Consider the following 17311-nt stretch of genomic DNA (forward strand, 5'->3'; position numbering starts at 1 on the left):
TTAGGTCCCTTAAGCTTGGTATCCATCTTGTGGTGGCCCTTTGAACTTTTTCAATCTTGTCTATATCCTTTTTGAGATGAGGACTCCAGACTACTGATGCATATTCCAGGGTTGGTCTAATGAATGATGTTATTATCCTTCTTAGCATGTCTTCATTTATGTATGTGAATGCTATTCTCATATTTCCAAGCAGTGTATACATGTTCCGTACCATCTCGCTGATGTGGTCAGCCGGAGATAGTCTGTTATTGATAATCACACCTAGGTCTTTCCCTCCTTCTGTTGTGTATAGGGTTTTATTTCCTAACTTATAATCCCAATCAGGTCTTTTTCCACTTTTACCAAACTTGATTACATGACACTTGTCCACATTGAATTCCATTTGCCATGTACTACTCCATTCATGAAGTTTATTTAATTCTTCTTGTAGCTCTTTACAAGAGTTTCATTCATTCATTCATTGCCAGACGCCATGTATCCCAGATGGGGTGGCCAATGGCTTAGAGTTAATTGTTTTACAGGGAGGGGCACTAATCCTCCACCAATCCCACTTGACATGTAGGGGTGCCAACAGCATCTGGTTTTCCCAGGCGGTCACCCATCCAAGTACTAACCAGACCCAACGTTGCTTAACTTCGCTGATCGGACGGGAAACGGTGTACTCAATGTGGTATGGCCGTTGGCTTACAAGAGTCTGTGTTAGTAATTCTCCTTTGTATTTTTGCATCATCTGCAAACATATTCAGATAGCTGTCATTTCCAGTGTTACTGTTTATATCATTTATATACACTAAAAACATGATTGGTGCCAGCACTGAACCCTGTGGTACTCAACTAGTCACTTCTTTCCATGATGAGTAGTTTCCTCTTAGTACTGTCCTCATTTCTCTTTTTATGAGAAAGTCTTGCATCCAACAAAACAGTTTGCCTCGAATTCCTCCTTGATGGTACAGTTTCCATGAAAGTCTTTGGTGTGGTACTGTGTCAAAAGCTTTCTTGAAATCTAAATAGATACTGTCCACCCATCCTTCTCTTTCCTGTATTGTGTTTGTTACTCTGTCATAGTAGCTCAACAGATTAGTAACACATGATTTTCCTTTTCTGAAACCAAACTGTCTGTTATCATACTGTGTTCTTCTAGATGGTTTACCCAAGCTTTTCTTATAAGTTTTTCTAATACCTTGCTAACAATACTGGTCAGTGATACTGGTCGGTAGTTGAGTGGATTTTGTCTATTTCCTTTCTTGAATAAGGGGACAATATTTGCTTTTTTCCAAATATCAGGTAGTTTACCTTGACTCAAGGATTTCTTGAAAATTAAAAATAATGGTTTACTTAACTCCTTTGCACATTCTCATAACACCCAACATGAAATTTCATCAGGACCACTTGCTTTTCCTCTGTCTAATCTACTTAACTCCTCCTGTATTACTTTTTCTGCTATTTGTATATCTGGTAGTATGTGTGGACATGCGTGTTCCACATAGTCCCTCTCAAAATTTTTTTCTTCTGTAAAAACTAATTGGAAATTCTTATTTAGTGCTTCACAAATATCTTTCTCTTGTGTATAAGTGATTCCCGCGTCCGTAATGGATTGTATTATATCTTTTACTTTAGTTTTGCTTCTGATATAGCTGTAAAACAGCTTTGGTTGATCACTACTTTTATTTATTATATCCTCCTCGAACTGTTTTTGGGCTTCCCTCCTTATTCTTGTATAGTCGTTTCTTGCCTGTTTGTAATTATTATACGCTCTTTCACTATTGTGTCTTCTGTATCTGTTCCACAAAAATCTCTTCTTTCTTTTGATTTTTTACATTCTGTATTGAACCATTTCTGTATTTTCTCATCTGCTTCTTTGTGCTGTGGGATGTACTTCTGGACTCCTATTTCATAAAATTCACAAAAATTTTTATATACAGCATTTAAATCTTGTCCTCTAAGCTCATTTTCCCAATCAACTTCTAAGAAATACTTCTTTAGGTCTTGATAATTTCCCTTTTTATAGTTTAGGCTCTTTTTGTAACTATCATTCCTGTTTACTATGTCATATGCTATCCTGAACTTATAATTTAGTACTGCATGATCGCTTTTGCCGAGTGGAGGGTGATATATTAAACTGTCAATATCATTTTCTTGCCTTGTAAATATTAGATCTAGCACTGAAGGTACATCAAGTCCTCTTTTTCTGGTGGTTTCCCTCACATGTTGCGTTAAGAAAAACTCTTGTACGAGATCCAAGAGCTTTTGGTCCCAACAGCTTTCTTGGCTATTTATATCTAGAGTATTCCAATTTATATTTGTATTCAAGTCCCCAGTTAGTATAATTCTTTCCGATTTCTCTTCCATTTTATGTAGCAATGATCTTACACTCTGAATTGTACTCTCTGCCAGGTCCTCATATTCGTCTCTTTCCCATGTGTTTGATCTGGGTGGCATGTACAAATTGTCTACAATTACTTTACCTTCAGATATGTCGATCTCTACTGCAATCAGTTCTACTTGTGATGGTATATCTAATTTTATTTCCTTGACTTTTAGATTTTTCTTAGTTAATATTATAATTCCTCCTCCTTTTTTTAAATATCTGTCTCTTCTCCATATATTGTATTCCTCTAAGTTTAGTATGTCATTTGATATCCTTGGTATTAATTTTGTTTCAGTGTGTGTGTGTGTGTGTGTGTGTGTGTGTGTGTGTGTGTGTGTGTGTTTGTGTGTTCTTACCTAATTGTTCTTACCTAATTGTATCTTTACAGGAATGAGTCAAGCTCGTACTGTCCCGTGTCTTAAACCATATTTATCGTACATATCCTTAATTTTGTGAATTGTTTTGGCACACACTATTTCATTCAGTAGTGCATTCCATTGATCAATTGCTCTGTTTGGGAAACTGAATTTCCTTACGTCTTTATCACCTCTCTTCTAATGCAGTTTTTTGCAGTGTCCTCTTGCTGATGCTTCTCCATATGTTAAGTAATCATTTATGTCTATTTTCTCCTTTCCTCATATGCATTTATATAGCATTATCATGTCACCTCTTTTCCTTCTATCCTGTAGTGTTGGTAGATTCAGTTTATTTAGTCTTTCTTCGTAGCTTAGGTCCTTTAAGCTTGGTATCCATCGTGTAGCGGCCCTTTGAACTTTTTCAATCTTGTCTATATGCTTTTTGAGATGAGGACTCCAGACTACTGATGCATATTCCAGGGTTGGTCTAATGAATGATGTTATTATCCTTCTTAGCATGTCTTTATTTATGTATGTGAATGCTATTCTCATATTTGCAAGCAGTGTATACATGTTCCATACCTTCTTGCTGATGTGGTCAGCCGGAGATAGTCTGTTATTGATAATCACACCTAGGTCTTTCTCTCTTTCTGATGTGTATAGGGTTTTATTTCCTAACTTATAATCCCAATCAGGTCTTTTTCCACTTTTACCAAACTTGATTACATGACACTTGTCCACATTGAATTCCATTTGCCATGTACTACTCCATTCATGAAGTTTATTTAATTCTTCTTGTAGCTCTTTACAAGAGTTTCATTCATTCATTCATTGCCAGACGCCATGTATCCCAGATGGGGTGGCCAATGGCTTAGAGTTAATTGTTGTACAGGGAGGGGCACTAATCCTCCACCAACCCCACTTGACATGTACGGATGCCAACAGCATCTGGTGTTCCCAGGCGGTCACCCATCCAAGTACTAACCAGACCCAACATTGCTTAACTTCGCTGATCGGACGGGAAGCGGTGTACTCAACGTGGTATGGCCGTTGGCTTACAAGAGTCTGTGTAAGTAATTCTCCTTTGTATTTTTGCATCATCTGCAAACATATTCAGATAGCTCTCATTTCCAGTGTTACTGTTTATATCATTTATATACACTAAAAACATGATTGGTTCCAGCACTGAACCCTGTGGTACTCCACTAGTCACTTCTTTCCATGATGAGTAGTTTCCTCTTAGTACTGTCCTCATTTCTCTTTTTATGAGAAAGTCTTGCATCCAACAAAACAGTTTGCCTCGAATTCCTCCTTGATGGTACAGTTTCCATAAAAGTCTTTGGTGTGGTACTGTGTCAAAAGCTTTCTTGAAATCTAAATAGATACTATCCACCCATCCTTCCCTTTCCTGTATTGTGTTTGTTACTCTGTCATAGTAGCTCAACAGATTAGTAACACATGATTTTCCTTTTCTGAAACCAAACTGTCTGTTATCATACTGTGTTCTTCTAGATGGTTTACCCAAGCTTTTCTTATAAGTTTTTCTAATACCTTGCTTACAACACTGGTCAGTGATACTGGTTGGTAGTTGAGAGGATTTTGTCTATTTCCTTTCTTGAATAAGGGGACAATATTTGCTTTTTTCCAAATATCAGGTAGTTTACCTTGACTCAAGGATTTCTTGAAAATTAAAAATAATGGTTTCCTTAAGTCCTTTGCACATTCTCGTAACACCCAACATGAAATTTTATCAGGACCACTTGCTTTTCCTCTGTCTAATCTACTTAACTCCTCCTGTATTACTTTTTCTGCTATTTGTATATCTGGTAGTATGTGTGGACATGCGTGTTCCACATAGTCCCTCTCAATATTTTTTTCTTCTGTAAAAACTAAATGGAAATTCTTATTTAGTGCTTCACAAATATCTTTCTCTTGTGTATAAGTGATTCCCTCGTCCGTAATGGATTGTATTATATCTTTTACTATAGTTTTGCTTCTGATATAGCTGTAAAACAGCTTTGGTTGATCACTACTTTTATTTATTATATCCTCCTCAAACTGTTTTTGGGCTTCCCTCCTTATTCTTGTATAGTCGTTTCTTGCCTGTTTGTAATTATTATACGCTCTTTCACTATTGTGTCTTCTGTATCTGTTCCACAAAAATCTCTTCTTTCTTTTGATTTTTTACATTCTGTATTGAACCATTTCTGTATTTTCTCATCTGCTTCTTTGTGCTGTGGGATGTACTTCTGGACTCCTATTTCATAAAATTCACAAAAATTTTTATATACAGCATTTAAATCTTGTCCTCTAAGCTCATTTTCCCAATCAACTTCTAAGAAATACTTCTTTAGGTCTTGATAATTTCCCTTTTTATAGTTTAGGCTCTTTTTGTAACTATCATTCCTGTTTACTATGTCATATGCTATCCTGAACTTATAATTTAGTACTGCATGATCGCTTTTGCCGAGTGGAGGGTGATATATTAAACTGTCAATATCATTTTCTTGCCTTGTAAATATTAGATCTAGCACTGAAGGTACATCAAGTCCTCTTTTTCTGGTGGTTTCCCTCACATGTTGCGTTAAGAAAAACTCTTGTACGAGATCCAGGAGCTTTTGGTCCCAACAGCTTTCTTGGCTATTTATATCTAGAGTATTCCAATTTATATTTGTATTCAAGTCCCCAGTTAGTATAATTCTTTCCGATTTCTCTTCCATTTTATGTAGCAATAATCTTACACTCTGAATTGTACTCTCTGCCAGGTCCTCATATTCGTCTCTTTCCCATGTGTTTGATCTGGGTGGCATGTACAAATTGTCTACAATTACTTTACCTTCAGATATGTCGATCTCTACTGCAATCAGTTCTACTTGTGATGGTATATCTAATTTTATTTCCTTGACTTTTAGATTTTTCTTAGTTAATATTATAATTCCTCCTCCTTTTTTTAAATATCTGTCTCTTCTCCATATATTGTATTCCTCTAAGTTTAGTATGTCATTTGATATCCTTGGTATTAATTTTGTTTCAGTGTGTGTGTGTGTGTGTGTGTGTGTGTGTGTGTGTGTGTGTGTTTGTGTGTTCTTACCTAATTGTTCTTACCTAATTGTATCTTTACAGGAATGAGTCAAGCTCGTACTGTCCCGTGTCTTAAACCATATTTATCGTACATATCCTTAATTTTGTGAATTGTTTTGGCACACACTATTTCATTCAGTAGTGCATTCCATTGATCAATTGCTCTGTTTGGGAAACTGAATTTCCTTACGTCTTTATCACCTCTCTTCTAATGCAGTTTTTTGCAGTGTCCTCTTGCTGATGCTTCTCCATATGTTAAGTAATCATTTATGTCTATTTTCTCCTTTCCTCATATGCATTTATATAGCATTATCATGTCACCTCTTTTCCTTCTATCCTGTAGTGTTGGTAGATTCAGTTTATTTAGTCTTTCTTCGTAGCTTAGGTCCTTTAAGCTTGGTATCCATCGTGTAGCGGCCCTTTGAACTTTTTCAATCTTGTCTATATGCTTTTTGAGATGAGGACTCCAGACTACTGATGCATATTCCAGGGTTGGTCTAATGAATGATGTTATTATCCTTCTTAGCATGTCTTCATTTATGTATGTGAATGCTATTCTCATATTTGCAAGCAGTGTATACATGTTCCATACCTTCTTGCTGATGTGGTCAGCCGGAGATAGTCTGTTATTGATAATCACACCTAGGTCTTTCTCTCTTTCTGATGTGTATAGGGTTTTATTTCCTAACTTATAATCCCAATCAGGTCTTTTTCCACTTTTACCAAACTTGATTACATGACACTTGTCCACATTGAATTCCATTTGCCATGTACTACTCCATTCATGAAGTTTATTTAATTCTTCTTGTAGCTCTTTACAAGAGTTTCATTCATTCATTCATTGCCAGACGCCATGTATCCCAGATGGGGTGGCCAATGGCTTAGAGTTAATTGTTGTACAGGGAGGGGCACTAATCCTCCACCAACCCCACTTGACATGTAGGGATGCCAACAGCATCTGGTGTTCCCAGGCGGTCACCCATCCAAGTACTAACCAGACCCAACATTGCTTAACTTCGCTGATCGGACGGGAAGCGGTGTACTCAACGTGGTATGGCCGTTGGCTTACAAGAGTCTGTGTAAGTAATTCTCCTTTGTATTTTTGCATCATCTGCAAACATATTCAGATAGCTCTCATTTCCAGTGTTACTGTTTATATCATTTATATACACTAAAAACATGATTGGTTCCAGCACTGAACCCTGTGGTACTCCACTAGTCACTTCTTTCCATGATGAGTAGTTTCCTCTTAGTACTGTCCTCATTTCTCTTTTTATGAGAAAGTCTTGCATCCAAGAAAACAGTTTGCCTCGAATTCTTCCTTGATGGTACAGTTTCCATAAAAGTCTTTGGTGTGGTACTGTGTCAAAAGCTTTCTTGAAATCTAAATAGATACTATCCACCCATCCTTCCCTTTCCTGTATTGTGTTTGTTACTCTGTCATAGTAGCTCAACAGATTAGTAACACATGATTTTCCTTTTCTGAAACCAAACTGTCTGTTATCATACTGTTTTCTTCTAGATGGTTTACCCAAGCTTTTCTTATAAGTTTTTCTAATACCTTGCTTACAACACTGGTCAGTGATACTGGTTGGTAGTTGAGAGGATTTTGTCTATTTCCTTTCTTGAATAAGGGGACAATATTTGCTTTTTTCCAAATATCAGGTAGTTTACCTTGACTCAAGGATTTCTTGAAAATTAAAAATAATGGTTTCCTTAACTCCTTTGCACATTCTCGTAACACCCAACATGAAATTTTATCAGGACCACTTGCTTTTCCTCTGTCTAATCTACTTAACTCCTCCTGTATTACTTTTTCTGCTATTTGTATATCTGGTAGTATGTGTGGACATGCGTGTTCCACATAGTCCCTCTCAATATTTTTTTCTTCTGTAAAAACTAAATGGAAATTCTTATTTAGTGCTTCACAAATATCTTTCTCTTGTGTATAAGTGATTCCCTCGTCCGTAATGGATTGTATTATATCTTTTACTTTAGTTTTGCTTCTGATATACCTGTAAAACAGCTTTGGTTGATCACTACTTTTATTTATTATATCCTCCTCAAACTGTTTTTGGGCTTCCCTCCTTATTCTTGGGTAGTCGTTTCTTGCCTGTTTGTAATTATTATACGCCCTTTCACTATTGTGTCTTCTGTATCTGTTCCACAACAAATCTCTTCTTTCTTTTGATTTTTTACATTCTGTATTGAACCATTTCTGTATTTTCTCATCTGCTTCTTTGTGCTGTGGGATATACTTCTGGACTCCTATTTCATAAAATTCACAAAATTTTTTATATACAGCATTTAAATCTTGTCCTCTAAACTCATTTTCCCAATCAACTTTTAAGAAATACTTCTTTAAGTCTTGATAATTTCCCTTTTTATAGTTTAGGCTCTTTTTGTAACCATCATTGCTGTTTACTATGTCATATGCTATCCTGAACTTATAATTTAGTCCTGCATAATCGCTTTTGCCGAGTGGAGGGTGATATATTAAACTGTCAATATCATTTTCTTGCCTTGTAAATATTAGATCTAGCACTGAAGGTACATCAAGTCCTCTTTTTCTGGTGGTTTCCCTCACATGTTGCGTTAAGAAAAACTCTTGTACGAGATCCAAGAGCTTTTGGTCCCAACAGCTTTCTTGGCCATTTATATCTAGAGTATTCCAATTTATATTTGTATTCAAGTCCCCAGTTAGTATAATTCTTTCCGATTTCTCTTCCATTTTATGTAGCAATGATCTTACACTCTGAATTGTACTCTCTGCCAGGTCCTCATATTCGTCTCTTTCCCATGTGTTTGATCTGGGTGGCATGTACAAATTGTCTACAATTACTTTACCTTCAGATATGTCGATCTCTACTGCAATCAGTTCTACTTGTGATGGTATATCTAATTTTATTTCCTTGACTTTTAGATTTTTCTTAGTTAATATTATAATTCCTCCTCCTTTTTTTAAATATCTGTCTCTTCTCCATATATTGTATTCCTCTAAGTTTAGTATGTCATTTGATATCCTTGGTATTAATTTTGTTTCAGTGTGTGTGTGTGTGTGTGTGTGTGTGTGTGTGTGTGTGTGTTCTTACCTAATTGTTCTTACCTAATTGTATCTTTACAGGAATGAGTCAAGCTCGTACTGTCCCATGTCTTAAACCATATTTATCGTACATATCCTTAATTTTGTGAATTGTTTTGGCACACACTATTTCATTCAGTAGTGCATTCCATTGATCAATTGCTCTGTTTGGGAAACTGAATTTCCTTATGTCTTTATCACCTCTCTTCTAATGCAGTTTTTTGCAGTGTCCTCTTGCTGATGCTTCTCCATATGTTAAGTAATCATTTATGTCTATTTTCTCCTTTCCTGATATGCACTTATATAGCATTATCATGTCACCTCTTTTCCTTCTCTCCTGTAGTGTTGGTAGATTCAGTTTATTTAGTCCTTCTTCTTAGCTTAGGTCCCTTAAGCTTGGTATCCATCTTGTAGCGGCCCTTTGAACTTTTTCAATCTTGTCTATATGCTTTTTGAGATGAGGACTCCAGACTACTGATGCATATTCCAGGGTTGGTCTAATGAATGATGTTATTATCCTTCTTAGCATGTTTTCATTTATGTATGTGAATGCTATTCTCATATTTGCAAGCAGTGTATACATGTTCCGTACCTTCTTGCTGATGTAGTTAGCCAGAGATAGTCTGTTATTTATAATCACACCTAGGTTTTTCTCTCTTTCTGATGTGTATAGGGTTTTATTTCCTAACTTATAATCCCAATCAGGTCTTTTTCCACTTTTACCAAACTTGATTACATGACACTTGTCCACATTGAATTCCATTTGCCATGTACTACTCCATTCATGAAGTTTATTTAATTCTTCTTGTAGCTCTTTACAAGAGTCTGTGTTAGTAATTCTCCTTTGTATTTTTGCATCATCTGCAAACATATTCAGATAGCTCTCATTTCCAGTGTTACTGTTTATATCATTTATATACACTAAAAACATGATTGGTGCCAGCACTGAACCCTGTGGTACTCAACTAGTCACTTCTTTCCATGATGTGTAGTTTCCTCTTAGTACTGTCCTTATTTCTCTTTTTATGAGAAAGTCTTGCATCCAAGAAAACAGTTTGCCTCGAATTCCTCCTTGATGGTACAGTTTCCATAAAAGTCTTTGGTGTGGTACTGTGTCAAAAGCTTTCTTGAAATCTAAATAGATACTGTCCACCCATCCTTCCCTTTCCTGTATTGTGTTTGTTACTCTGTCATAGTAGCTCAACAGATTAGTAACACATGATTTTCCTTTTTTGAAACCAAACTGTCTTTCTGTTATCATACTGTGTTTTTCTAGATGATTTACCCAAGCTTTTCTTATAAGTTTTTCTAATACCTTGCTTACAACACTGGTCAGTGATACTGGTCGGTAGTTGAGAGGATTTTGTCTATTTCCTTTCTTGAATAAGGGGACGATATTTGCTTTTTTCCAAATATCAGGTAGTTTTCCTTGACTCATGGATTTCTTGAAAATTAAAAATAATAGTTTACTTAACTCCTTTGCACATTCTCGTAATACCCAACATGAAATTTCATCAGGACCACTTGCATTTCCTCTGTCTAATCTACTTAACTCCTCCTATGTGTGTGTGTGTGTGTGTGTGAGAGAGAGAGAGAGAGAGAGAGAGAGAGAGAGAGAGAGAGAGAATAGCAAAACTCTATCTATCTATCTATATACCTAGGGTGCTTCCCCCAAGGAAAGGGAGGTAGCCGAGACAGGACGACACACTCTCCATTTTCTCATCCATTCAAACACATTCATTCGCATCTTAGCCCCAAAGGGGAGAACGGACAGATCCTCACAGCACCACACCGCACAAGGGTTAACTGTGCAATGCAATCAGTGACATCCACAGCAGGGCCCGACAGCAGAGCTGGTTTACCCCTGCCACATCATAACAGACTCATCCCCTTACCTGCACCTGACCTGACTAGCCGATCAGCAAAACTCAAGCTGTTTAATCACAAAAGTTGGCAATTTAAAGTTCCATTGTTTACCTATAAAGCTTATTTGCCTGTTTTCTTTTACTGCATCTGTTGTATGAGGAAAAGTACTTTGGATTTATAACAAGGGTGTATTATTTGCAAAGTACAGTACATTATTACTGAGGCATAACTTTGTGTTTTATTAATGATTTTTTTTTTTTTAATTAAAGTATTGCTAATCCTTGTAGGAACATTATACCGTACTTTGTATATGTTAGAAAGCCATTCACGAAATTGTGATGTACAGGTATGTTTATTATCTCATCCTCCAGGGTATGTCTGCCTTGAGTTCTGTTTTTATTCCCTCCTGAAAAAGGATATATGGTGTTCATATATTTGTCCTTGTATTATCTGTTTCAGTGAGATAAACCTTCCATTAATTTACTTCTTCCCTCCACCACACATTCATTTATGTTAGGAAGAGCCTTGTACTGTATATGGTTAAGTTTTACACTGCCTGTTACTTTCTTATATTTCCCCTTATGTCTGTTATGTTCTGTCTCCTCATATATTTGCAGCTCTCTTTTTTTTCTTCTTTGCTCTATATCCTTTTTCCTCTTGTAGTTCATCTCTCACCTTTCACTCCCCCCCCCCTCCCTGGTGACTATCATCCTCTCACTTGATACAGAGCTGCCTACTACATATTCAGGCTCTAGATTGAGTACCAGGCCTAGTGGTTTCCTGTAACCCAGGAAACCAATTACAATGCTGGGTGGTAACCATAGAACCAGGTAAGAGGATGATGTGGAATGTACTATGGTGCCCCCATTGACTGCTTGGAGAGATGCAATTGCAGCATCCATCCAGAAAGCAAATCTTTAAACACATCCCCACACCTTGTGTGGTGAAGTGCAGTCCATTGAAAAACACCAGATCATTGTATGGGACAGTCTTGCAGAGGCTGGTGCTTGCCTGCGATTGGTGAATCTACTCTGTCAGTCAGACTGGGGTTAGGCTACTCTGCTGGTTAAATAAAATATCAAAATCCATTTAGGTTTTACCAAATTCAAATCATACAAAAATTAATGTGCTCAAAACACTGGCGTAACATATAAAGCTTTCTGATTAGAAAAATATATGCCTGAGTACTGGAGTAGTGTCCACTGAGGATTAAGCTAATCTGGAAGAGAGATGAGATTATTAGTGGGGAGAAGATAGAAAATAAGGTAAGTTAAGGATGAGTCTCCTTGGTTGCTAGTCAATCTGACCCTCTAGTCTGACCAAACTTCAGCAACTGAGCTGAAAGGGATTAGTAATCGTTACTATGTGAAATAAGCTGACAAAGGGTAAGGGGAGGTGATGAGTGAGAAGAATGGGTGTGAAGAGGGAATGAAGGAAATGCAAGAAATAAGGAAATGATATGAATAGTAAAATGCCGGCAGTGACAACGCAAGCTGCCACCACACCCCCAGGAGGAGGACACGGAGGGCTGGATAGCGCGCGGATTGCACCCAGGCAACAGGGCCATAAGATCACTTGGGCCGCACGCCCCTATTCCCTGGAACTCGCCCGCCATCACCACCTTAGTCAAAGTGCACTACCTTCCGGGCAAGCTGACCACCGACAGTATCAGGGTGGAACTGTCCTAACAGTCCCAAGCAGCGCCCCAGCCACGGCCTGTAGCCGCTCACCAGAACAGAGGGCCATGGCCTGTAGCCGGGCACCAGAGACGGCCTGTAGCAACTCACAAAAAAGGTCACAGCCTGTAGCTGGACCGCTAATTAGGAGATGGCCTGTAGCCTGTCCGCCTAGTGCAGTTCACACCCCCTACAGAAACCAGCGACAGCCTGTAGCCGCACTGGGGAGAGACCGGTACGTCCCCTCTCCTGTAGTTGCCTCGGAGGGCACGCCACCGATGATGGCCTGTAGCTGCACCCGTAGGGAGGAGACGGCCTGTAGCCGCTCCTATCCTGCACGGTGTCCTCCTTGCGGGACCTTGGTGACGTCCGGTAGCTGCACCGGCAGGCAGGCGAAGACCAGTAGCCACACCTCACCTGAGTGCCTGTTAGTGAGTCGGGCCCCAACGATGCCCTTTAGCCACGCCGACAGCAGAGGGACGGCCTGTAGCTGCCCTCCATCTGTTGCCCAAGGGAACCTAGCAACAGCCTGTAGCCGCACCGGGGAGAGTCGCCAAAGTCTCTCGCCCCCTGTGACTCCACAACGACACAGTGAGCTGTGCTCAGTCCTGTCCTCCAGCAGGAGCACAGGTTACCCGCCTGTCCACTCAGACTGAGGCAACCTCCAGGAGGAGGACTACTGCTCGGAGGATTGATGGAGCGGCCGTGTACTGTCCCCGGGGTTGTTCTCCCTCTGTCCAGAGGAAGAGGACGCCTACCTGATGGACTCCGGCTGAGAGCAATGCCACAGCCCAGCCCTGACAGCGGCACCCCCAGCAGCAGACCGCAGTTGGCGGCCCTCTGATGATGTCCCCCAGACCCCCGGGTGGGCCCACTCCCCACCCTGATGAAGGTGACGCCCGTCCTCCACCAGGCGCTTGAGTGAGCACCTCCAACACCTGTTTGGCCCCAGTCCCGAGGGCCAGACCCCAGTCCCCAGCCCCAACAGTGAGGGGCCTTTTGCCACACACAGCCAGAGCCCCTCCAGAGAGACAACGCCCCTGAGAGTGGTCCCGTGGCCGCGGGATGAAGGGACTTCCACAGGGCCTCCACCCACTCAGGGCCGAGAGTTGTGAGCCCTGGACCTTCCCTTCCTCCAGTGAAATGAAGTGTACGTAAAAATACAGTGAATCTATAGTGAACAGTGAGACCGGCACTTAAGGCACGAAAGTGAGGTTGCAATGAATACAGTGAGGCCAGAAAAGACCCAGACGAATATAGAAGAACAGGCACTCTAGTGAATTCCAGTGTACAGTGGGGCCAAGTAAAATTCTATAATATAAAAGCATAGGCAGTGAATATTACGAACAGTGATATTACCCTCGCCCCTTATAACGGCACCTGTAACTATTCCCCTCCCTTGTGCAGGTCAATAATACCCTCCCCTGTACTCAGCCTATAAACTCGGTGTCAGAGCAGTGAACACCTCACGATAGTGCCTCACCACCACGAACAGTGTAGTAGTGTCTTGCCCTCCTGAACCAGACTGAGACTCCTGTGCATAAAGTATCCTGTGCGATACTAGACCCATTAATGCCAGCCTATGTATTGATTTTTGCCTATGAGATTGTGTAAGATTGTCTTCCTGTTCCAAAGTAGTTGAATTTGTCAACATACGTGTAAGGTTGTTGCCCTGTGTTTTTGTGCCCTGGCCCTCTCTTATTTGTCTAAGCTCCGGTATAGAAAGAGAACCCAGCTGCATTCTAGGCGTTCTAGGGACGGGAAGCCGCCCCTTAAACACCTAGAATAACAAATGGAAGAGGAGGAAGAAATAAGAGTTGGATTTGAAAATGAGAAATAAAGAAAGAAGGAAGAAAGAATGAATGAAGAAAATGAGAGGAGAATGTGAGGAAGAAAAGAAGAGAAGGGAGGGGGAGGCATGAAGAGATGGAAGGAGGCAGGTATATAAGAAGGAAGGGAAATAGAGAAACGATAGTAAGAAAGGAAGAAACAAGGCAAAAAGGGAGGAAGATGACAAAGAATGAAAGAAGGCAGGCAAGCTAGCATGAGAAAGGGAGAAAAGTGATGGAAGGAAGGAAAGAAAGGTGAGGAGGAAAGATGAATGAGGAAGAAAAATGGAAGGAAAGATGTGCAATACCTGTAGAAGGAAGAAAAAATGTGTAACAGAAGGAAGAAAAGATGTGTAACAGAAGGAAGGTAAGAAGGGAGAGGATGGAGCATTGCCCTTCAGTTTTATCATTAACTTACCGCAGTTGGTATAAATATAGCATAAATTATTAATTTGAACTAAATAAACACTCAAAATCATTAAAATAAAGGCTAGATACGAAGTAACAAAATTAAATTATGCAGATTTACGGTTCGCAAAACAATGAAAATGTTTTAATTCCTTGTTACAAAGAACAATGTAATAACCAATAACGAAACTAATACATAATAATCCTAAAATAGTACTGTCTCATTTGTTGAGTTAATTAAAACAGGCCAATTTTAGTACATTATATCTAAAGCCGAATTATATATATATAATTCTTGAACGCACATGACACGTGACGCCGAAGGGTATTTTCCTGAAATTTATTTTAGTTTCTCTGGGCCCCGACGCCTCACATTTTAAAAGTGAGTATTGGTATATTATAAATGTATTGCCAAGATTAAGTGGAAATAGTAAGAATTAATAGAAGTAAGTGGTAGCCGAGTAATGACGTAGTGTAGGTATGGGGAGGCTAGACCAGAGAATCTAACGTTCACAATATTAATGGAAGCTCTACGTACCACCAGTAATATGTATAATTATGGTGATCTTGAATATTGCCAGAGGTGCCAGGGTATGTAATGGAGGCTTGTTGTGGCCCCAGACTCAATACTGCAGGCCCAGTTAAGCTGCCTTCTCCTGCAGTCAGTCATTCTCAGCAAAAGAGAGAGAAGGAGTTGGAAGGATGTAAGTATAACAGGCAGTGGAGCCGGCTTGCCATATTATTGCCACCACGTGAAGGCATCCCTCACCACCACCACCATAATATGTAGGTGATTGTTTACAAAGCCATTCTCGCTTTTTCCATTCAGATTTTGTATTATATAGTTTTGTGCCAATGGCCATACCACGTTGAGTACACCACTTCCCGTCCGATCAGCGAAGTTAAGCAACGTTGGGTTTGGTTACTACTTGGATGGGTGACCACCTGGGAACACCAGATGCTGTTGGCATCCCTATGTGTCAAGTGGGGTTAGTGGAGGATTAGTGCCCCTCCCTGTAAAACAATTAACTTTAAGCCCTTGGCCACCCCGTCTGGGATACATGGCGTCTGGCAATGAATGAATGAAAATGAATGTATGGTTTGTTCAAGTCGTAATATTTTTTAGGTAATTTTGCAGTTTTGGACAGCCCAGATTACTTTTTTAATTTTTTATAACAAACCCAATCTAATTTTATCTAATCTTGTCTATAAAAACTAACTTGCAGCTTTAACCATACTAAAATACCTTATATTCACGGTACCAAACTCCCTAACCAGTCAGACTGAGAGGCATGACTGTCTGAAACTGCAATAATACCCTTTTTTGGAGGTGATTTGTTTGTGGTCACCCCTCACAGGAGTAAGGCATCTGGCAAAAGATACCATAGATAGAATTCTGTGTATAACTGCCCAAAAAACATTCCATCACAGCATAAATCAGTTGCAGTTAAAAGTTTAATCATATTTACTATAGAGTGGAAGTCTTATGCATATTAATCACTTCAAATATTTTCTGTTGCTATAAAATCATTGTTTGGATTTTTCTGGCCTATAAAATCATCATTTGGATTTTTCTGGTGTTATAAAATCATTGTTTGGATTTTTCTGGTGGTATAAATTATTGTTTAGATTTTTCTGCTTTGTAAAATAATTGTTTGGATTTTTCTGCTTTGTAAAATAATTGTTTGGATTTCTGTGGGTTATAAAATTATTGTTTGGATTGCAAGAGGGGAACAAGTCAAGAGTGAGAGCAGTGGAAATGAGTTACTTGAGAGGAGCATGTGGAGTGACATGGAGGGACAGGTTGACGAATGAAGAAGTGAAGGAACGTTGTGGGGTAGATGTGGATGTGGTTGAAAAGATTAGGAGAAATACACTGAGGTGGTTTGGACATGTGGAGAGGATGGAGAATGAAAGACTGACTAAGAGGGTGTATGTAGGTGAGGTGGAGGGAGGGAGAGGGAGGGGTAGACCGAGGATGAGGTGGAGGGATGGAGTTGAGAGGTATATGAGGGAGGGGGGGGTGAGTTGGGGGGAGGGGAGTCAAATGGTGGGTGACAGAGTGACTTGGAGGCGTTTTGTCTGCGGCCACCCTTTGCGGGATTAGGGCGTCGGGCTATAGATAGATAGATAGATAGATTTCTCTGGGTGTTATAAATTAATTGTTTGGACTCTGAAATGACCAGCCACAGATGGTGTTCATAAATAAGCCGCATCTCACTCTCTGCTGGTAGTTCATTATTCATTGCCATTTCCGCAGAACCCACCTTATGTATGTCGACAATTCCACAACCACAAGATGGTCAGAGCCACTTCTGCTTCAGGAATTTGGTTTTATTTTACAAACCCACTCTTAGAAGATGTTGATAAATCTTTCCCTTCAGGAAGAGGTATATCTCTATCTGACTATTGCCAGATGCCTAAATCCCATAAGGGGTGGCCACAAACACATCACCTCCATGTCGCCCTGGCCAACGCCATTTCACCGCCCTGCTCCCAGCTCACGCCCCTCATTCTCATGTACCTCTCCACTCCATCGCTCCATCTCATCTTTGGCCTCCCCCTCCCTCTACCCCCCCTCCACCTCACTCACATACACTCTCCTCGAGATAGATAACTTTCCTCATGTGGCATTTCCATTGTAA

General features: G+C 39.7%; 4 non-coding genes across 4 annotated transcripts; 1 reads left to right on the top strand and 3 right to left on the bottom strand.

Moving 5' to 3' along the window:
- Positions 1-565: 565 nt before the first annotated feature.
- LOC145395950 (5S ribosomal RNA) lies at positions 566-684 on the bottom strand. The gene has a single exon (XR_013896678.1). It is a non-coding gene; the product is annotated as a 5S ribosomal RNA (ribosomal RNA).
- A 2976-nt stretch (positions 685-3660) lies between these two features.
- Positions 3661-3779, bottom strand: LOC145395993 (5S ribosomal RNA). Its single transcript, XR_013896719.1, has one exon. It is a non-coding gene; the product is annotated as a 5S ribosomal RNA (ribosomal RNA).
- A 2972-nt stretch (positions 3780-6751) lies between these two features.
- Positions 6752-6870, bottom strand: LOC145395937 (5S ribosomal RNA). The gene has a single exon (XR_013896674.1). It is a non-coding gene; the product is annotated as a 5S ribosomal RNA (ribosomal RNA).
- Positions 6871-15517: 8647 nt separating this feature from the next.
- On the top strand, positions 15518-15636 carry LOC145395975 (5S ribosomal RNA). Its single transcript, XR_013896702.1, has one exon. It is a non-coding gene; the product is annotated as a 5S ribosomal RNA (ribosomal RNA).
- Positions 15637-17311: the final 1675 nt, after the last annotated feature.

This window comes from Coenobita brevimanus, chromosome 33, assembly GCF_032717465.1.
Source record: "Coenobita brevimanus isolate Jiangsu-jjx chromosome 33, ASM3271746v2, whole genome shotgun sequence".
NCBI lineage: Eukaryota > Metazoa > Arthropoda > Malacostraca > Decapoda > Coenobitidae > Coenobita > Coenobita brevimanus.